This window comes from Oncorhynchus keta, chromosome 21, assembly GCF_023373465.1.
Source record: "Oncorhynchus keta strain PuntledgeMale-10-30-2019 chromosome 21, Oket_V2, whole genome shotgun sequence".
In the NCBI taxonomy this organism is placed as follows: Eukaryota; Metazoa; Chordata; class Actinopteri; order Salmoniformes; family Salmonidae; genus Oncorhynchus; species Oncorhynchus keta.
In genome coordinates, this window is record NC_068441.1 from 8,384,491 (window position 1) to 8,408,058 (window position 23,568).

At 40.7% G+C, this 23,568-nt stretch overlaps 1 protein-coding gene across 4 annotated transcripts in view; it reads right to left on the reverse strand.

The window, feature by feature from the left end:
- Positions 1-19,961, reverse strand: part of LOC118400066 (contactin-4-like) — a 172,691-nt gene extending 152,730 nt beyond the window's left edge. For 2 of the 4 annotated variants that reach the window (XM_035796463.2, XM_035796460.2), the window contains exon 1: positions 18,942-19,244. The gene's annotated coding sequence lies outside the window, so the exon portion shown is untranslated. Of the gene's footprint in view, positions 1-18,642; positions 18,800-18,941; positions 19,245-19,808 lie in introns of those variants that run through there. The other 2 variants (XM_035796461.2, XM_035796462.2) reach the window with 2 other exon arrangements.
- Positions 19,962-23,568: the final 3,607 nt, after the last annotated feature.

Sequence of the window (23,568 nt, forward strand, 5' to 3'; positions counted from 1 at the left end):
GTCTATGTATAGCTATTTCTGTAAATATAATTTGTTTACATAACACATCTGTAAAAAATATATATATAAAAAAATGAATTGCTATAATTGCAAGACAGTTTCGGTTTCCAATTCGTCCTCATTAAAATGTACTGAAGACTGACTGTATGTTGTACCACCGTAAATTACAAAGGAATGACACACAAAGCATGTTTCAAAGTACTTACATTTTTGGCATTATGGCAGAAGTGTTTAATTTACGCAAAAAGGATCAAAAGATAATTGCAACATTTAAATATGCTGAAAAAACTATATTAAAGCAACAGGTAAAGTGTTGGTCCCTGAAAGATCCTAGAAATGTGTTTACACCCCTGTTACTGAGCATTTCTCCTTTCCCAAGAATCCATCCACCTGACAGCTGTGGCATATCAAGAAGCTGATTAAACAGCATGTTCATTACACAGGTGCACCCTGTGCTGGGCACAACAAAAGGCCACTCTAAAATGTGCAGTTTTGTCACACAACACAATGCCACAGATGTCTCAAGTTTTGAGCGTGCGTGCAGTTGGCAAGCCTCCAACCTAATTTTAGAGAATTTGGCAGTACTTCAAACTGGCCTCACAACCGCAGACCACGTGTATGGCGTTGTGTGGGCGAACGGTTTGCTGATGTCAACGTTGTGAACAAAGTGCTCCATGGTGGCGGTGGGGTTATGGTATGGGCAGGCAAAAACTACGGACAATAAACACAATTGCATTTTATTGATGGCAATTGGAAAACACAGATATACCATGGAGCGAACCTGAGTCCCATTGTCGTGCCATTCATCCTACACCATCACTTCATTTTTCCAGCACGATAATACACAGCCCCATGTCGCAAGGATCTGTACAGAGTTCCTGAAAGCTTAAAATGTCCCAGTTCTTCCATGGCCTGCATACTCACCAGACATGTCACCCATTGAGCATGTTTGGAATGCTCTGGATCGACGTGTACGACAGTGTTCCTGTTTCCGCCAATATCCAGCAACTTCACACAGCCATTGAAGAGGAGTGGAACAAGATTCCAGATGCCACAATCAACAGCCTGATCAACTCTATGAAAAGGAGATGTGTTGCGCTGCATGAGGCAAATGGTGGTCACACCAGATAATGACTGGTTTTCTGATCCACGCCCCTACCTTTTTATAGGTATCTGTGACCAACAGATGCCTATACGTATGTATTCCCAGGCATGTGACATCCATAGATTAGGGCCTAATTTATTTATTTCAATTGACTGATTTCCTCATGTGAACTGTAACTGAGTAAAATCTTTGAAATTGTTGCATGTTGTATTGATATTTTTCTTCAGTATAGCTTTGTAGCCTGAAGGCTGTTCTGTGAGAAGCTTTGCGATGTCCAATGTCTTTCATTTTTAGTGTGACTTGGTAAAATGGAGACATGGAGTCATGATATTGTACCAAATGGTGCGTGGTGAGCAATGGAGGTCAGATTACTAACCATTGATTAGCTTTCCTGAATGATGTATACCTACAGTATACTTACCAGGATACATACATCATAGCATATGCCTATAATAACACATACTTATGAGACAAAGGTAGGCTCAACATTTACCCATTTGCAATACACTATGCCTCAATAGAGTTAAGAGAATGACAGAATGAGTTATTACATAAGCTATTGTATAATTATCAGATATTGTATTTTACTGAGCATTCGTAATGCTTCAGTAATGACTACAGGTGTCCTAATTAATCAGAAACCATGTGAACTTCAACTGTGATAAAGGTTTTGACAGACATGGTCTACCGGACATTTATTTACTTTGAAATGTGTCTCTCTCATCGTCCTGCCACAGAGACTATTGGTGTAATAGAAAGGTCCAAGGAGCACCCACAGCCAGTTCACTCCATGACAGTATTACAACAGTCACTTCCAGGGTAAAGCACATCCATGAATGGGAACAGAAAAGTTAAAAACTGTTGTAAAGGAAGTAAATACAATAGCTGCATATTAAGAAACGAGGTTGATTCCAGCGTAATGGCACGCAAAAGCACAACTTTTTAATGTCTCACAGAATGGACAAACAAAATAGAAATGACGCTTTTGATGTGTGTTTCTATAGTACCGCTTGGCGGGAGTGTACAGGTAATTTACGAAAGTTACCAGAATCTTTAGTCATTTTGGTAATTAACAGGTAATCAATGGCGATAAATGTAGTAACTTATACTTGAATAACTTTTTGAAAAAATTATTCATATATAGTATTTTAGTATTTTTAGATGTGTGTCCATATTGTCCATGCGTTTCTAGTGGATAGACCATATGGTTCAAGAGAAAATAACTGGATTCATGAAAAAAACATCAATTAACTCTTCCAACTATTGACCAGTTTGGTGCCAAAACAACAACAAAGACATTGGCATAAAATAAATACAAGTCTGTAAAAAAATATATAAAGAATATTTCATGCTGAAACCCTCATACTTCACACAGATGGTTGGTGGTTTATATTTAGGATAACGTTTTTCAGCTTTGTCATATATGTTGTTATTTTAAAATCAATGTATTTTAGTTTTGATATGTTTTACATGTGACAAAGCCACACAGAGGGCCCGAGATAATTACAGACACCTGTGATAATCTGACGTAGCCAAAAGCACCACTAGACATCGTGACAAATTATATAAAATCCTTTAAAGTTACCAAACTTCTGGTAGTTTACTGTTAAACTTAGAATGTTTTCAGTAATATACCCTCCCTTTGCGACCTTATGTATACACAAAAAAGCTGACTAAATATTGGCATGATGGAGAAATCAAGCTAATAATGGATGTTACATGAAATGGACAAGCTTTTTGTGGAGAATGTCTGTGAGTTACCATGGATAGCCATTTTGAAGAAAATACTTGGCTGAACACAACAACGATAATAATATGAAAAAGTCATTTCAATTCTTACTTTAGACAGCGAAAAATGACCGCTATGGATGATACACCCTCCGTTATGGATGTTACAGAGTCTGAAATAGACATTCTAATCTTAAAGATGCCTTGGACCAAAATCTATCGTAACATATTTGTTGTCATTTGGAATGTTTTAAAAATGCCTGCAGAAGGTGTAGTACCAGAGTATTGCATAATTATAGCCTGAATAGTACACACGATCAGTTGTCACACCCAATAGGAAGTTCTTTTCTCTCTTTATATGTTATGTGCTGAAAGTATTCCCACCTCTTGATTTTTATCCTGCATTTGGCCAACACACAATACCCCATAATATCGAAGTCAGATTATGAAAGTGATCTATACGGTTCAGGAACATAAACGTTATTTTAAAAGCATGGGAATCGGTTAATAACGTTATTTTCCATTCAGAGCAAAACAATGCAACACAGGTCCTATAAAAAGCACTCACTCTGTCTAAAAAACATTTTCCAGTGTCTGCCTGACAACTGAAAATCTTTGCCAGTGTGTGTGTGCATGTAGGCGATCTGCCCCTCCCCCTCCGAAGCTACTGGAGCCTACTGACGTTACAAGCATGATTCAGAAATTAGGAAGAGAAATCTTTTATTTGAGAAGACTATGGATGAACCTTTTTTGACTGCAAGTTAAGGATACAATAGTTATCACGTTTCACATTGAGTTAACAAAAAAAAGGTAAAAAGTGGTTTTATTTAAATTATTGTGCCGCTCTGCACACACAAGCTTGTTAGCTTGCTAGCTAGCTAGCTCTAGTCCAACGTTAAGCCAACTCTCCGAAGTTAAAAGACATTCAAAGTTCCTTGATAGAATTCCAATTAGCTCATTCATCCCCCCTCCTCTCCCCTGTAACTTTTCCCCAGGTCGTTGCTGTAAATGAGAATGCGTTCTCAGTCAAGTTACCTGGTAAAATAATTAAGTACAGATAGAAGCCGCTCCTCTTTAGGTATAATTCTGTGGGCTTAATTCATATAATGCATATCATCACAAGATTCCCAGCGCTGCAAGCGGTAGGTAGCTTAGTGGTTAGAGTGTTAAGCCAGTAACCAAAAGGTTGCTGGATCAAATACCCAAGTTAAATAAAGATAAAATAAAAAAAGCCTCCTCCTTCACCCTCTCTTGTTCTCTCTCCACCCTTAAAATTCCAGTTCTGTCTTGCGCCCTACACACTCCACTACATTGGACAGACAAGTTCATAGCGAGCTGCTCTGTCTGCAGTGATTGGTGAAGTAATTTATTGTCGAGCTCAATGTAAAAACATGTAGTTTTCAGAGGTTTAAAAAGGAACAGAAAGGAACAATATAAACCATTACTTATTGGGAGATTCGAAGCAGTTCAGAACTTTATTTTGCTGGTTGAAACAGTGGAACATTTGTGTTTCAAATATAAAAATATTTGTAAAAAGCAGTTGCTTTCTCAGATCTGTTTTCAAATAGATAACAAAGTAGTTACTTCTCAGATCTGTATTCAAATAGTTAACAAAGTAGTTAGTTCTGAGATCTGTATTCAAATAGTTTTGAAAAGTTGTCCCTTTGTTTTTTTATACCCCTTTTTCGTCAAATCAAATTGGTCATTACGAGGCTTGTCCCATCGCTGCAACTCCCATACGGACTCGGGAGAGAGCCATTCGTCCTCTGAAACGCGACCCTGCCAAGCCACACTGCTCGCTGAACCCGGAAGCCAGCCGAACCAATGCGTTGGAGGAAACGCTGTGCAACTGGGGTCACGAGTCAGCGTGCATGCGCTCGGGCCCACCACAAGGAGTCGCTAGAACACGATAGGACAAACCCTCTCCTAACCCAGACAATTGTGCACTGCGTAATTGACCCTGGGATCGAACTGTAGTCTGTAGTGATGACTCTACTACTGTGATGCAGTGCCTTAGACTGCGGCACCCCTCAGGAGGGCTCAAAGTAGTCACTTTCTTCTTCTTTTTTTCCACAAAGCATAGTTAAAACTATAGCTAAGCCCATAGTTACAGTTATTCCAGGCCTACTTGTAAAAATGTAAAGAAACTACTACATGGCTCACGATGTATGGCTATCAACCTCCGAAAATACATATACCTACATTCTCCTTCTCATGGTTCTTTGCATTGGGATGTAACCAAGCTAAGGTAAGCTATGGCGACAGTGAAACACTTCATGTCTGTGAGAATCTCATAATACTCTGTCTGGAACCAGTGTGTTGCCTTGGTTTGACTTGTTGTATAACCACCATAATGAACATCAGAACAAAGGAGCAGACAGTTTAGAGCTAAAACACAGCACCCAAATCCCATTCTTCGCCTTATAAGCTAGTGTTTCATGCAGCAAGCGTTTCATGAGTGTCAAATAGAATAATCCTAAAGCGGTGCAGCCTCTGCCAGCTCGGAGCACAATAAACAGAGACACTACGATACAACTGCTATCAAGATGTCCAAGAGTGCTGTTGATGATACAATTGCTGTACTGTTTAAAGAGATAAGATATGATTCAAGAAGCCTGTATTAATCACTTCTAAAAATCAACCAAACCAATTCCCATTCGTATGCATGTGATTTAGTAGCCAACTCCCCTGAACTATCGTTGCAGTGCCATGCTATGCCAGACATATGGCATGGCAGCCATGGTCCGAGAGATTGGCTCAAGCACTAACATCTCTGAAACTAGGCTACAACATCAGTGCCTCATATCACTAACATAATGGTACCATCATCATCTGTTCCCTGATAAAAAGGACCAGCTGAAACACAGTGGGTGGTGACTAGATGTTGGCAGTGGACAGTTAAGGCTCGTAGACCATCCAGGGTGATATTACAGGCTTCATTACTTACATCATCATGTCTCTCAATCCCCTACTCACGGTGGTGTCGCGCACCAGCTGGATTACTATAGAATGTGTTTCCTCATTATAAAACCCAATAAAGGCTGAACAACTGGAGTCGTGCGCAGTAATTCAACTCCATATAATGGGGTCAAAGAACACAGCATTACCCTTTCTGTGAAGTCGAGAACACAGCATCAACATCAACACCCCAAACCATCCTTGACATGGATGCTTGAATTTCCATGTAGGAAATACAGCGAAAAGAAAGAGTATTTCACACAATGACAATTGTGCCAGCGCTCCCTTATAAAATAGATATTCATCTCAACATGATTCGCATGGATAAATAACGAATATAAGGAAAAAGAATAGTTGCATTCAGAGGAAATTGAATAACATCCAAGGCTTACTGGTACAGTACATCATAACTCACCTGCCATACAGGACAGTATATGGACATTTCCATTGAAAAAATGACTGTATGAAACAGACTATTTGGATTCTTCAAGATGGTTAAAAGCGATCGTTAGGGATTTTGGCTATTTGAATCTACTTCCCCAGAGACAGATGAACCTGTGGATACCATTTTATGTGTCCGTGTCCAGTATGAAGGAAGTTAGAGGTATTTTCACAGGCCAAATGCTAACTAGCTTAAAATGGTATCCACAAGTTCATATGACTCTGGCTTCATTGCCAAAATCTCGAACTATCACATTAAATTGCTGACCTTTTTAACATGGCAAGCAGGGAAGAGACTTTTCATAATCTGCTGTGATTGATGTATATTGGACAGCAGATACTTCATGGCGTGCTGCTTTGTACACTTGTAAGGCAGACTAGATAACTCTGCTCGATGCATACACAGTACTCTATAGTGGATTATATACACATGAACTAAGCCATTCTGCTGGCCTACTTCCCTTGAATATAGCTAGCTGTCAATTATTTCACCTCGTGAGTCATATTTTCCTGCTTTTCTAGCATGGATAGTGTGTCCACCAGTGTGCTCCTGGGTAGCATTTTAACACTGAATAAACATTTTCATATAATTCTTAGCCTGTTCTGCCCGTCACACAGGTAAGTCCCCATGTTTAAAATGCACCAGAAAGAGGAAGGACTCCCTTATTGCTTAATCGCAGCTCTTGGAGGTCATTATTTTGCTATTTGCATGTAGCTTTCATAAGCTTTAACAGTCCCTTGAAAACATTAGCAAAAACATTTACATTTATAAGAACAACAGGGGACATTTTACTATCTGTATAAATGAGAGCAGTACACGAAGAGTGCTTCTGCTGTGCAGTGTCAAACCTTCCAAGAAATGTATGTAATGTATTGTTCTGAATATTCATAATTAAACAAAGTCAGCCATCAGCAGACTGTATGCTTCACAATTACTCCATAAATAACACAGACTTTGGAGACAACATACTATTCATAGGATGAATACTAGCAGTATTCATATTCATATGAATTGATACCTGTAACGGCGTTCTTCGTTTGTGGAAAGAGAGTCGGACCGAAATGCAGCGTAGTGGTTACTCATGTCTTTAATGAAGAGATTGCGATACATGAAATAACTATACATATACAAAAACAACAAACAGAACGAAAACCTATTACAGCCTATCTGGTGAAACTAAACAGAGACAGGAACAATCACCCACGAAATACAAAGCGAAACCAGGCTACCTAAATACGGTTCCCAATCAGAGACAACGAGAATCACCTGACTCTGATTGAGAACCGCCTCAGGGAGCCAAGCCCATACAACACCCCTACTCAGCCGCAATCCCAACAATACAAAAATCCCAATACGAAATACAACAACATAAACCCATGTCACACACTGGCCTGACCAAATAATTAAAGAAAACACAAAATACTAAGACCAAGGTGTGACAGAACCCCCCCCCCCCTAAGGTGCGGACTCCCGGACGCAACTCAAAACCATAGGGAGGGTCCGGGTGGGCGTCTGTCCATGGTGGCGGTTCCGGCTCGGGACGTGGACCCCACCCCATTAATGTCCTAGTTCCTCCCCTTCGCGTCCTGGGATAATCCACCCTCGCCGCCGACCATGGCCTAATAGTCCTCACCCAGAACCCCACAGAACTGAGGAGCAGCTTGTGACTGAGGGGCATCTCGGGACTGAGGGACAGCTCGGGACTGAGGGGCAGCTCGGGACTGAGGGGCAGCTCGGGACTGAGGCAGCTCGGGACTGAGGGGCAGCTCGGGACTGAGGGGCAGCTCGGGACTGAGGGGCAGCTCGGGACTGAGGGGCAGCTCGGGACTGAGGGGCAGCTCGGAACTGAGGGGCAGCCCGGAACTGAGGGGCAGCCCGGAACTGAGGGGCAGCCCGGGACTGAGGGGCAGCCCGGAACTGAGGGGCAGCCCGGAACTGAGGGGCAGCCCGGAACTGAGTGGCAGCCCGGAACTGAGTGGAAGCCCAGTACTGAGAGGAAGCCCAGTACTGAGAGGAAGCCCAGTGAACACCCTGGCCTGACCAAATAATGAACAAAAACACAAAATACAATGACCAAGGCATGACAATACCGTTGCGTTCTTCATAATGAATTGTCTAAAGTCTACAGAATGCCGACTGTGAATCAGGATATTCAAATGGCCTTGTATTAGTTTCTGGTCGAACTTGTTCTATAAGATTGTATTCTATCAAAACAAATTCAATTCAATCCACCAGAAACCATAAAACGGTGCCAGAACATTGTGACATTCTGTTGAGTCATCTAGTGATCCCAATTCATCCAACATTTCTTTCATCTCAACTATGTGAAAAGAAAATAACAATGCCTTCTGGGGCATGTTGTTTTTATTAAGCATATTAGTATTCCAATAAATGGTGGGGGAAAGAAGGCTCACAAATCACAGGCCCACCCTATGGGGGGGTGGTACCATTTTCCTCTCAAAGATAATTGCAAAATCAGAGAATTGTCCCCAGTGGTACAACGATAACAAAGTGTTAAAAGATCCAAATATTCCCCTCATCTTCAATTTAAGTGCATTCTGAAGAAAAAACACAAACCTGCCCCCTTGCTGTGATAGCTTGGAAGTTGTTAGAAGCCCCCACATAAAGAATAGTTAATAATGCAATAGTTCCAATGCTCAGATATTTACACAAGCTGGTGTTACTCTTATTAGGCCTTCAATCGAATCTGTTCCCAAGGAGGGACCGTATCACACCATGTTTGAGTAAGGAAGTGATGCAGGAACAACACAGTTTGTATCATACCCCAAGGATTGTTGTGCCGCTAAGCCAAAAGCCCACATCTAGCTCTAACATATTTTTTCAACATACCGTAGCTAAAGCACAGGATTGAGGCAATATGAGTGGAATACAGCTAGGGTGTTAACTGAATGACCAAGCAAGAAATACTGCAGGAGATGGAGCTGCCTGGATGTAGAAGATGTTATAATGTACCTACTGTACAAGAGCAAAACCAATTCACTATCTCACTTTATCTCCGTACAAATGTAGATATATTGGATGTTTAACTAACCTTAATAACTATGTCATTACATTACATACTCACTGTATTTCCAACTTCAAAGTCTGCCAATACCTCAATTCACACAATACCTTTATGGAAAGGTCTGGACAGAATTCTCCTTTTTCCATCCCCTAAAGGCAAGAGGTAAAAGGTGGCAGACATGATTTACCATCCTGTAAGAATAGGAGATTTGTTGTATTGAAATCCAATCTACGGTCTGTGAGACCACAACACCTCCAGCTGTAGACTGATCTCTTAGAGCTGACCAAATGCCTCTCAGCAAATAAAAAGCCTTTTAACACAAATTGCCGTTTTTGGCTTTTTCACCTTTTATGAAGAAAAAAAAAACAGGACAGTGCAGGCAGATGCATTAGGAGGTAGGCTGGTTTTAATTGTTGGGTCATTGGGCCATTGAAGTGTTGCTAGCTGGAATATAGTACTTGAGTAAAACGATGAGCTATTGTAGGGCGGGCCAGCCCCCGAAGTGACTGTTATCAACTGTATGCAAAAGGTTTTTTTGCCTTCTCGGAAATGCAGCCTTCTCTGTGTTGCTCAGCCCCCCATTCTGTCACACAGCAGATGCAGATGTTACATTTCCTTTACATCCTGTAGGTCTGATATCTGATTGGAGGTTATTACTTTTCAGTAATACTACCTGCAAAACAACTCAGATATTAAATCTAACATGGCAAAATGGTTATAAAAGGGTCTTAGCTTCTTTTTCTGGTGAGACCTGTGCTAGTGAGATACCTACTCTCTCTCTCTCCTCCTCGTGGACTCTTGGGGCCATGCCCTTTTAGGCGATGACTTCTCTCCCTCTCTCCCTCTGATCATGCCTAGAATAATGCCTTGTAATGCTTGTTAATAATGCTTGGTAACGTAAGCTTATGCCTTGTGTGTGAATCATTCATTTTACCATGTCAATTAAATATTTGCTTTTGATATAGACAATTCTTATTCCTTTCTTGACCTTTCTATTACTGTGACTTAACTATAGTATCTTGCATATTTCTAAATCATCTTTCTGGAGTCAGGAAACCATTTAATGGGCTAATTGCTTAGTCTTCTAATGGGTCGTATGTGAGGTATACAGTGCCTTGCAAAAGTATTCGGCCCCCTTGAACTTTGCAACCTTTTGCCACATTTCAGGCTTCAAACATAAAGATATAAAACTGTATTTTTTTGTGAAGAATCAACAACAAGTGGGACACAATCATGAAGTGGAACGACATGTATTGGATATTTCAAACTTTTTTAACAAATCAAAAACCGAAAAATTGGGCGTGCAAAATTATTCAGCCCCTCAGTGAGGATCTCTGAATGATCCAATGTTGACCTAAATGACTAATGATGATAAATACAATCCACCTGTGTGTAATCAAGTCTCCATATAAATGCACCTGCCCTGTGATAGTCTCAGAGGTCCGTTAAAAGCGCAGAGAGCATCATGAAGAACAAGGAACACACCAGGCAGGTCCGAGATACTGTTGTGAAGAAGTTTAAAGCCGGATTTGGATACAAAAAGATTTCCCAAGCTTTAAACATCCCAAGGAGCACTGTGCAAGCGATAATATTGAAATGGAAGGAGTATCAGACCACTGCAAATCTACAACAAGACCTGGCCGTCCCTCTAAACTTTCAGCTCATACAAAGGAGAAGAATGATCAGAGATGCAGCCAAGAGGCCCATGATCACTCTGGATGAACTGCAGAGATCTACAGCTGAGGTGGGAGACTCTGTCCATAGGACAACAATCAGTCGTATATTGCACAAATCTGGCCTTTATGGAAGAGTGGCAAGAAGAAAGCCATTTCTTAAAGATATCCATAAAAAGTGTTTAGTATATAGATGTTCTTCTAATTTGTTCTGGCCTAAAAGCAACACAGCTCATCACCCCTGAACACAACATCCCCACTGTTTATGTTTTATTATGTCGCTGTCATACTGTGTTCATCCGTGTTGTATATTGCCGAGCCGTCATGGATATTGCCTAGGACCACAATGGAAATAAGTCCCAGACTTTATTGTGTGTTATTCTCGACGATTTTACTCATGTGCATGTATGACTTTTCAAGTTTTATGTGTGCTCGTTTTTTTCTAGATGGTCAAATTAATAAACCAAAGTCAACTAAAATGCACCTCACACATGGTTATAGGCTTTAAAACAAGAGATATAAAGTTAAAATGTATTAAATTTTGAGTTTGCATCCCAATATTACAGTGTATATATATATATATATATATATACAGTATATATATGTCAGAAGTTTACATATACCTTAGCCAAATACATTCAAACTCAGTTTTTCACAATTCCTCACATTTTATCCTAGTAAAAAATTCCACGTCTTGTGTCAGTTAGGACCACCACTTTACTTTAAGAATGTGAAATGTCAGAATAATAGTAGAGAGAATTATTTATTTCAGATTTTACTTCTTTCACATTCCCAGTGGGTCAGACGTTTGCATACACTCAATTAGTATTTGGTAGAATTGCCTTTAAATTGTTAAACTTGGGTCAAATGGATAAGCCTTTCACAAGCTACCCACAATAAGTTGGGTGAATTTTGGCCCAATCCTCCTGACAGAGCTGGTGTAACTGAGTCAGGTTGTAGGCCTCCTTGCTCGCACACACTTTTTCAGTTCTGCCCACAAATGTTCTATAGGCTAGAGGTCAGGATTTTGTGATGGCCACTTCAGTACCTTGACTTTGTTGTCCTTAAGCCATTTTGCCACAACTTTGGAAGTATGCTTGGAGTCATTGTCCATTTGGAAGACCCATTTGCGACAAAGCTTGAACTTCCTGACTGATGTCTTGAGATGTTGCTTCAATATATCCACATAATTGTCCTGCCTCATGATGCCATTTATTTTGTGAAGTGCAACAGTCCCTCCTGCATCAAAGCACCCCCACAACATGACGCTGCCACCCTCGTGCTTCACGGTTGGGATGGTGTTTTTCGGCTTGCAAGCCTCCCACTTTTTCCTCCAAACATAACAATGGTCCTTATGGCCAAACAGTTCTATTTTTGTTTCAACAGACCAGAGGACATTTCTCCAAAAAGTGCGATCTTTGTCCTCATGTGCAGTTGCAAACTGTAGTCTGGCTTTTTTGTGGCGGTTTTGGAGCAGTGGCTTCTTCCTTGCCGAGCGGTCTTTCAGGTTATGTCGATATGGCACTCGTTTTACTGTGGATATAGATACTTTTGTATCTTCCAGCATCTTCACAAGGTCCTTTGCTGTTGTTCTGGAATTGATTTGCACTTTTCGCACCAAAGTACGTTCATCTCAAGGAGACAGAAAGCGTCTCCTTTCTGAGCGGTATGACGGCTGAGTGGTTCCATGGTATTTATACTTGCGTACTAATTTTTGTACAGATGAATATGGTACCTTCAGACATTTGGAAAGGTTTTGGCTGATTTCATTTGATTTTCCCATGATGTCAAACAAAGAGGCACTGAATTTGAAGGTAAGCCTTGAAATACATCCACAGGTATCCCTCCAATTGACTCAAAGTATGTCAATTAGCCTATCAGAAGCTTATAAACCCATGACATCATTTTCTGGAATTTTCCAAGCTGTTTAAAGGCACAATCAACTTCTGACCCACTGGAATTGTGATACAGTGAGTTATAATGGAAGTAATCTGTCTGTAAACAATTGTTGGAAATGTTACTTGTGTCATGCACAAAGTAGATGTCCTAACCGACTTGCCAAAACTATAGTTTGATAACAAGAAATTTGTGGAGTGGTTGAAAAATGAGTTTTAAAGACTACAACCTAAATGTATTTAAACTTCCGACTTCAACTGTATACAGTACATCACAGAAGACTGAAATATAACAAAACCGTTGACATAGAAACACTGGATTTCCGGCAGTTAAAAAAAGAATAATAATGTTGATGAATTATGAAATGACATAAAAATATGAATAACATTCCATCCATGAGGCCACTAGGTAATTTGACTGCAGGAAAGGTCTACTTCATAACTTGTTTTAGATGCATGCTATCTGTCTGCTTGAATTGTCTGCTGGAACAAGATGCTCAATGCTCAATGTATTCTTTTAGCAACGGTGATAGATTTACCACCACGTTACTTGACTTTCGAAATGCTTTCATATAAAAGTGCTGCTCCACAAAAACACCACTGCTGGGTTTTGTGCTGCTGTCATAGTTCATGTTTTTTTTATAGAACACATGGAATAAAACATGCTGCTATACAAACAACCAATTTGTGTAGAAGAAGGTCAAAGGGTTGGAGCTGACAGGGATGGACAGTCAGGGAAGTCCTCTTTCTCTGGAAAAAGAAACCCTCTGTTGAAACCCTTTGGTCCCTCAGTCCCACACAGTTCGGTTTAAAAACACTATAAATTAACCATTGGACCTGGCGCTATTACTGGAGAATGGACCTGATGGGTTGTCTGTGTCAAATGTCTCACTCAGTTAAAACCCTTCTCAAACAAAACATAGAGTATATACTGTTGTGCCGGGGTGATTGATATGGGTATTCAAACGTAGAAATGTTCTAAAGTATTTGTATATGGTACATGTCTCTCCGCTATTCCCATTTGCATACATATGGCAAGATTGCTGCCTACACCACTGACAACTCAGCTTGGCAAAAACAATGCCTGCTTCAAAACAATGACTGACACTACACCCAATGATCCCAATGAACAAACAATTTGGCTCCTCGGCGGGCAGAGAACTAGAGAACACCCAGATATGACACAGGAGGTGTGTAAACCGCTGTCTGTGCACTGGCAAAGTAGTATCAGGGGCCTGCAGCCTCCTTCTCATCCATAATGATGTTATGAAGAATCACACAGCACTGTTTACTTTTTTTAAAACCAGCAGAGAGCAGCAGAAAAGTGTGGCTAAAGAACTGACACAGAGCATTTGTCTTTATTTGCTGCTCTTTGCCCTGTTGTTCTTTAAAGCGCCAGTGTGGCAACAACCTCAGAGGCAAGACCCTTGGACTGCACAGTTATTTGTCATAGAAGTAATTCCCTCACAGTCGTGACGCTCCATAGAAAATACTTAGACTTCATAGTCAACAATTAGGGGCCTGCCTAATAGTGCCGCCAAACCTTCCCGGTTTGGTCTGGAGTCCCGTGGAATCACAGCGCTTTTCAACTGAGATTGTACTCACACAGTAGGGACTGTGCAGAGATGAGTGGCTTTCTGGACTATGGCATTGGCTGAGCACTCATGAAAATAAGTGCTGGAGGCATTTCTGGCTCTGTAAATGCAGTCAATATCATAATCAAAGTAGCGGTGTACAATAGTAACAAGGGGTAAAAAAAAAAGAGCAAGAAAATGAATACACAGGCAACCATAGATCAAAAACTCAAAGCAGAGACATGATAGTCCAGGGTGCCATTGTGACATAGCTACGAGGCTTTGAGACATCAATCCATGGGGAAATTGATTGAGCCAATGCGGAGAATTCCAAAAGTAAAAAAGTACGAGAAAAAAACATTATAGAACACTGCTGTGCGTCGGCGTACATGTTTTGGACTCTAATAGACGCTAAAGGCCTATCTATGCAATTGAATGTATGCAAAATGATAACATTTCCTGTCACTACTGGGAAGGGCAATATAGGGGAATGACTTGAAATTGAGAAACGTTTCTTTCACGGTGTGATGATAACGCCCATAAAGAACCAGATTATAATTCCAGCACGTTATCAAGCATGAATTTAGGAAAAAAGTCAAAAGATCTATTTTATTTCAACATTTTGACTGATACAGTGTCTCTCAACCGTATTGATACAGCTAAGTGAGTGGGGAGGAGATTTCTGACAAGGCTGCACGGTTACTGGTTAAGAAGGACGGACATATTTGGCTGAACTTCACCGCTGCCCGACTGAATAGTGCTCCAATAAGAGATAAAAATTTGTTGAAAATGTGAAGAAAATGCTGAAGTGTTCCTTGCATGTGAAACAAGCGCAATGCCTCTCTTTTGAACTGAGAGAGTTGGACAGGCTCTCCTCTCCAATGCTGAAATAAAGTTACAGTACCGTAATGGACACTCACTTTAGTCGCTTGCTGGGGACACTTATCTTTTCCAGAAGCATTGCAAAATGTACATGTTTCCCAAAGGTTACTATGGAAAACAAAGATTTCCTTTTCTTTCAAAAGTGTTTCCTGTCCTGGACGGAGGGAAGAATTGTATACATTAAATAAAAATATCCCCTATGACACATTTTCTCAATACCAGCAGGAACCATCCAATGAAATTTTTATGAAATGTCTCTAAATGTTACTATCCCATAATCTATTTAATGTCACTTCTGCACTACATCACATCTGACAGGCTGTTGCTCTGCTGCACGCTAACCATTACAGGCCTGTTTTTCTACTTCCTGCAAAGCTGCATCTGCCAGGGCACTCTCCAGTCCACCAAGAAACTACCACACATGCATGTCAGGGAAATGTGTGGCAACAATTAACACGCAATGTTTAAACCAACCAACTATGTGTCCATGGCAGATCATATAGTTATGCCAGGTAGCCAAGTCATTCCAAACTTGGTTTGTCTCTGCAGGGTACCTGCCGTGTCCATTGAGCTGCACGGTGCATCTCAGCCTCGGGATTACTTTCATCAAGAACGCAGGAACTAGGAGCGGGGGAGGAAGTGGTGAGGATTTCCAACACAGGACTGCCTGGACAATTTGTTCTTGCTATCGTGGAATTCATGTTTTGAGGAAACCCACTAACGGTTTGATTAAATGTTCTTTCCATGTCATTTCAACAAAAAAACACATTTGATGTGATGATGTTGAATCAACATGGAAAACTGATTGGACTTGCAAAAAGTCATCAATGTCGGGGAATTTCTGACTTTATTCACCCAACTTTTCAACCAAACCCAATGACATGGTGACATGTTTTACTGATTTCGCGTAGAATTTAGGTTAGTTGTCAACTCGACCAAAACTAGACGCTGAAATTAAGTCCGTGCCCAGTGGGAATGCTCTCGATAATGTCCATGTGAAGTGCAAAGGGACAGAGGATCCATTCATAGCTACCAGACAAACCAAATTTACAGCGCAGCCGTATCTATATCACTCATCTAAAGGACGCTTTTCATCTCCCACAGCAAAGCAGATATCACACCTTATCATACATTCCACATTCAGAGCACACCTAACCAGTAACACAAGTGAACTCACAGAGGACTCTAGGCAGCCGTGGAGAACGCAGATACAAATATACACTGTAAATAACACATTTGGTCAACCAGTAATTATTTAATATAAGAGCGGACTAAAAAAACAGACAGATGCTCAAATATCTATTATGCATATTAAAAGAGCAGGTTTAGTTGTGCATCTGGCAACAGCGAGTGTGAGTGGACACATCTGTTAGCCACCCATTTAAATCAGATAAGGGCACTGGGCAACAGCAGCAGAGTACCATGAGGCTGATGGACAGATGCTTGGATTAGTCCTGTGTTGATCGCTAGGAAATTATTTTTCAATGTCGGCCGAAGAAAACTTAGGAAGGATGTAATTTAGGATATTGATCTTGACTTTATTGATATGTTTTGAAGTTTCCTGACTGAACCTATGCCTACTTGCTAAACGTGTACTTGTATAGCCTGTACAAAATTGAGATAATGTAGAAGAGAAGCCATTGTGGAATATTTCTGTTTGCTTAATCTAGTTGGCTAGACATAGGATACTATGACCGCAATTGCTGGTCAACTACATAATCAGCAAATCCAGGGGGGATTATGATAGGGAGTCAGCGCAAGGGATTAGGCTACCAAACATCTGCACGCACTGATCGGCATGGTGGCACACAGCTACTGACTCATAGAATACATACTTCCAGCATAACAGCTCCCAAACTAAATCCAACACTCCTGGCAAATCAGTGGCCTCATTTATCAAACACGCATAAATGTCTCACTAAATTCTGGCGTACTTGGAGATTCTAGGATTTGCGTGCGCAATAAATTAGTATGATTTATCAAACTGTCACATGCAACATATCATACTATATTTCTGTGCTTGTGAACGAGTGCTACAACACTGCCTGGTAAATGCCCTCCATTCACCTTTAATGGTAACAAAAATGCTCTCCATTCACCTTTAATGGTAACAAAAATACCCTCATTTGCTGTATGATTTGGAGACGTTGGAACTGGATCAAGACAGCTTCTAAAAGAAAGGGCAACGGCAAATTTGATCACATTTCTGTAGAGGTGTGGTCAGAATGTTTTCATATTTTGCAGTGACATTTTTAAACAAAAAATGCATGAGGCCTATAGCCAGTGCCAAACACTGGGGGTGCATTCTGCAAGATTGATTGTCTATTTTAAAGTAAATACTGTCTACAGCCCAAACTTTTACTCAAAAGACAAATTGTCATTCAATAATTTTGTTTATCAATACATGATTATGTTTCCTGCCTTGGGATAGGCTCTGAGATTAAATAGGCTGTGATCACGTGCTCCTATCACATAGCAAAACTGTAGCCTACCCATACTGTAAAATATTTTTAAATAGGCTAATGGTCTATTTACTTTCGAGCATGGTGGGCTATTGAAGGAGCGATGGATAAATGGTACCCTAATATTCGTTGTGTAGCGGGAATAACCCAGTCATGACAGAAAAGGAGAGATATCCTGCAATATGATTATGCTTTAGGCCAATATAGTACAATAAGATAAATATATATTAGGCTTCATGCTGCTATGTGATCTCCTTACCAATGGCAAATGTAAATGTATCTGTTTTATCATTCTGCCTATGTTTTAATATGTTATTAGCCTACCATTATTATAATTGCCTTGCCTCAAACACCTTCATTTTCCCCAACATATTGCTTGCAATACAGTTGCTCAACCAATAGAAGTTGTGGTAAGCATGGTCTGAGATTTGCGTGGACATACGCACACTTTCCCGTCAAGTTCAAAATGGATAAATACCAACCGTTGTGGGAAAACTGGTGCGCACGCACCTCTGATAAATGAGGCCCCAGATCATTACAACTCCAAGTGGGTTACGCGCGCGCAAAATGAATGGGGGACCCTGCTTATTGATGTAAATATGGGATTACACAAGTAGGATATGGGTTATGAGTTTTCACGGGAAAGTTACAGAGGTGCCTTTTCACCTGCTGTGTTGGCTATACGCCTATACGGGCTATGGCTACTACAGTTTCCAACACGGATTGAACAATTCCACGTGAATGAAATGCAATTACAAACAAGGCTAAAGCAAATAAATGAACTATTTTGACAATAAAGAGTATATTCGATTGGGACACAGATAACAAGCTATAATAGTCTAGCATTATAATGATAATAGTAATAATAGCCTAATAATAATAATAACAATATTCTTACCGTATGCGTAATTATCCCTGCAATTTGCATTTCATTTAAATAATCCGTATTTCGATACTCCTAACAAAATTCTGTACACATACATTCACTGTTGAATCGTGGCGACGCTGTCGGCGGCTGAGTATGCACTATGAATATTCCTCCCTCACTCGAGAGTGCAAGGCATTGTAGGCTATCCCCGACCGAATACATTAAAATAGTAGCCTACTCTATGAATGTCGCTTTCGTTATCTGCAATGTAGGTAAAGAGTGCACAGTTTAACAGGAGCTCCCCGCGACTATTATCTAAATATACTTACTGTGATGCATCATTTTCCTTCCTCTAACCCGAGCAGAGCAGGCACACGAGCTGTCCTCGGTGAGGCACTCACTGCACCGAGCATCCAAGCGGAACAGACCCTTCTGGGTAGTCTACGCGGTCGAGATGTAATAGAGCAATTCTTTCAGCTGGGCTCTAATACAAAATAACTAGGCGATCTGTAAAACACTCCAATTCAGCAATACGCGGAAAGTATTGTAAACTAGTACGATTCCCATTGATTAGGAAAGCAGTGCCATGCCATTAGCGCATAAATCATTCTACCTTATCCTACAGTGGCGTGAGCTGGCAGAAGAGGGGCTGGGGGGGGCACCTCCCACATACTTAGGACTTGTCTGAGGAAATCTGGTACAATAACTTTAAAGTTCACTGAAGTTATTATAACAGTAGTGTAACTATATTGTCAAGACTGTGATATTAGGCTACCCTATTAGATGAAAGAAATAACAATTCAAATGTTATGAAGGTAGTCTTGTTTCCAAACTACCAACAAAATTATGAGTATTGTTCATTTAAAACTTTTTGGGTGGGTTTTTTAAAACATTTTCTATACAATAGTTTCAGTAATAGTGTTTTTAGGGTTTTTGTTCCCTCAATAGTGTCTGGAACCAGCAATCAGGCAGGTAATAACCTGAGGTTTATCCTTCCAGATCAAGGTTTAGTGTCCTCATGCCAAATGTATCAGCCCATAACCCTGGAAAAGGCTACACCCAGAATGCATTAGCTGATCAAATATTTATATCTTCTTAATGAGATCACATCTCACCATCCGGACATTGCATTTTCCATTCAATACCATGAAATCCCCCTCAATTAAGCAGAATTGGCAGATTGAATCGAGATTTACCATTGACAACAATGAGCTGGTTTAAAGGATACAGAGGTGTACCCGGGGAGCAGGAGGTCCATGAGGTCAGTTGAAGAACTTTAAGCCTTAAATCTGCATCTTAATCAATGAACTGATTCTATCGACACCTGTGACTCCCAGTTACCAGTCCATAGACACAAGTCTGTATTGCCAGGAGTGTGAAGTCAGTGGTTTGATAATATTATTGAAGTCTCTCTCTCTCACTTTCTCTCTCTCTCTCTCTCGCTCTCTCTCTTTCGCTCTCTCACATACAACTATCCACTAGGTGGCAACAAGATTTCAAGTGAGTTGTCAAGATAAGACCTTTGTGCCAGAGGTAATTGTTAGTAGCCTACCATAATGAAAATTAAATTCAGTTATTGTTTATGTATTTAAAAAAAAAAAATCTAGACTATGCATGCAATAACATTGACTTGTTCATTCATACATAGTAATAATGTACTTAATTAAAACACTGACAACTTGTCTTTGTCTGTCTGTCTGCAGTAGCTTGATACCTATTCAACGTAGATGAATAAATTGAATTAAATACATAAGTATGCCTCACCTAATTAATTCAACCTTTGATCCCTTGTTTTTTCATTATCCTCATAGAAGCCTTATAGTAAGTGGGATTTAAGAAAATCTACTCCTTATCAATGAAAAAAAAGGTGATAATTAAGTACAAGTAGATGAAATTCCCAGTGGGCATTGCAAATAAGCTGGTAGGGAAAAGAGCTTCAGTACAGAGGACCTAGTGACCATAACCAACATAGTTCATCTGTAGATCTTATATCTGATTGTAAAATATATTTAACTATAATAGTATATAATTGAAAATGTTCAGGTGATTTTGGATATTTCCCATGATGCTCCTGCCGCTATGAAAATCACGTTTTAACAGTATTTCCTCATTGAGCTGTAAGCAACGTCTTTGGGGTCTTTCACTCTGAGCTTGACTAATGATTGCCTTGCCAAGACATTTAACCCCAGACTATCTGTCTTCTCGCTAAGGATAGAAAAGTATCTGAACCATGAAATAGAACCAGTTGTACTCCACAATGGCTCTAGCATTTTCTCCATGCGCCAGAATAAATACTTTAGATTCGGTTATTAAAGTAGGAATCCGCAGGTCGTGGGTGACCCCAAAATAAAAAGGAACAATCCAGAAACACTGGAATTAATTTTGAAAGGTGGAAGAGTGACGCTGAAATGGCCACAGTTCTCATGGATTGGTAGGTAAGTGTTGGGTTTCGTGTTTAGCCTGCTAGCTACCATAGCAGTTAACCTTAGTATTGTAACGACCCAGGGTTTATAAGCACGGAAGTCGACCCTGCCGCACGACAGTCGATAGCGCCCTGGACCTCGGGCTGGAAGGTCGAGGGTTCGAGACCTGCTCCCTACATCATTATATTGGTGTCAGAAGGGATCGGACCTTGCATCCACGACAGTGCGTGTGCTTGTCCGGTGAGCTCGTTCCTGTAAGACGTAGAGTCGCAAGACCTCGGGCTCCAAGGTCGAGGGTTGGGAACCTGCTCCCTGCTGTTTCATTACAGTATGTTTAATGTTCAGGCTAGTTAGTTAATGTCATCTGTATTCGAACTCTTACACTACATAAAACCTCACAAAATGCCCAATTTCTTTATTTCAACTACCTAACTTTAGCTAACTGAAGCTCGAGATGCGATTTGATGACATGACAGTGTGTTTGGTTTGAGATGAATATGACATTACATTGTACCGTGTACTATTTAAGTAACAATTTGTTTCATGTCTTCCCAAGCCAACAACCCCCACAGACTCGGGACTCAGCCCTTCTGTCCCACTACCAACCAACCAAGAGTTTCTCCAGGAACATTTTGTTCAAAAGAATAGCAAACATTACTCTCATTACAAGTATTTTCCCTTTTCCTAAAGCAACTTGAGAAATTAATATACAATGACATTTAGTTAGAATCAATACAATGAAAACTTGGTTTGGAAAGGCCATTGAAACTTACGCTAATAAGTGATTTCAATGCATTTCAGTGATATGATTTTTTTTTTTCGTTTTCCCATCAGCATCAACACTGCCAGAGTAACAGATCCATGGATGACTTGGCCTACTTCCTGCATGTTAAAAAAACTAAACAGACAAATCTCTGTTATGTAAAAATCCACGTTTTCATTTGAATTCACAATTGAAAACTTTACAAGGTAAAAGTGACTGTTTAATAAAAAAATCGAACAATTACAACGACAACTGAACACTTGTAGAACTTACATCACACGTACAAGGCAGGACATATAAAGCTAGTTACCAGCTCCCAGGGGGGAAAAAAGCCTACATGGTGCCGCAGAGAATCACGGAAGGAGGCGAGTGCTCGCCAGACACAGCATCTTGGAATGACCACCGTGTTGACAGGTCCCACACCTCCAGGCCACAAATTGTTATGTGCTGCTCCTGGTTCCCTCCTTTAACCCCCTACTAGGAGGTCATCAGATCCTGTATGACATCAATGTATCCTACGGCCCAGCTACAGAGGTTCAATTCTCAATGGCGCGTTCATTCTACCTTGTGAATTGAAATCATGTGAAATAAAGTTGATTTGATTGGTCTCTGGTGTACCAGGTAGAATGTCACGTTGACACAATGCTGATGACGACACATGTAATGCAGCTGAAGGGTTGTTCATTATCATCTACAGTATGACTGCTTTTGTGTCCTCCACCCAGCAGGTACAAGCAATTCTGTGCATTATAGGTCACACAGAATCACAATCTGTTGACTACAGCTAAATGGGGTGGGGGGGGGGGGGGGGCATTATTACCAAATATGTCAGCGACACAACAGTGTCCTTTGCATACATAGGATGTGGTGTTGTGCTGTAACATGTCATGCTAATGTGACCAAAAAAAGTCTGGAGATGTGGAAACTGGCTGCTAGGGGCAACAGTGAGTGCTGTTACCTTCAAGTAGGTTTTGGTTTTGCTAGGGCATTGTGGATGGGATGGTGGATGGGCGTAAAAAGCGATATAAAGGTATTTCTGGTTTAAGCCTATCCCAAACCTTAACAATTTGGAGTTAATGCCTAACCTTTGAAATTTGACATTTGAGAAACATGGATGAACGTCTAATTCTGACATGAGACTGGGAGAGCTAGTTGTGTTTACTTGACTGACCAAGTTGGATATTCATTCAGTCCTTCAAGTTGGGCAGTTCACAGCAGGAATCAATGCAATGCTATAGAGGCAATGTGCTGAACAGGCCTCATGTAGCCAACTATTTTGGTTGATTACTTACCAAATATTTATTGAGTCACATGGCATATCAAATAATTCCTTTTTTGTTGTTGTACCTGGTACCCCGACAGTTTATCTGCAAACAGTTAGGGCTTTGTCTGCTCTGTGTTTGTTTCTGGTGGCTGTAATATTAAGCTTGCAAGTGACTTCACTTCCTCTCCAGCTCTGGGGCCATGGCAGCAGGGTCATTCAGTTAGGCGGGATTTAGCCAAAGACACACCTTGCTGAGAAGGCCAGCCCAAGGCGGCCCAGAAGGCCAGCCCAAGGCGGCTCAGGGCACAGACCCCTTGTAATTGTATTTATTATGACACCCCATTAGCTGCTGACAAGGCTACTTTTCCCGGGGCCCAGCAAAGTAAAGGCATTAAAAATGAAGGCAGTAAACCCTTGTTTTTGTTCAAAGAGAAAACAACACCATTTACCCCCATGTGGGCCAGCCCGATAGCAATCGAGTTTCACCAATGAGCATCAGCCCCTTA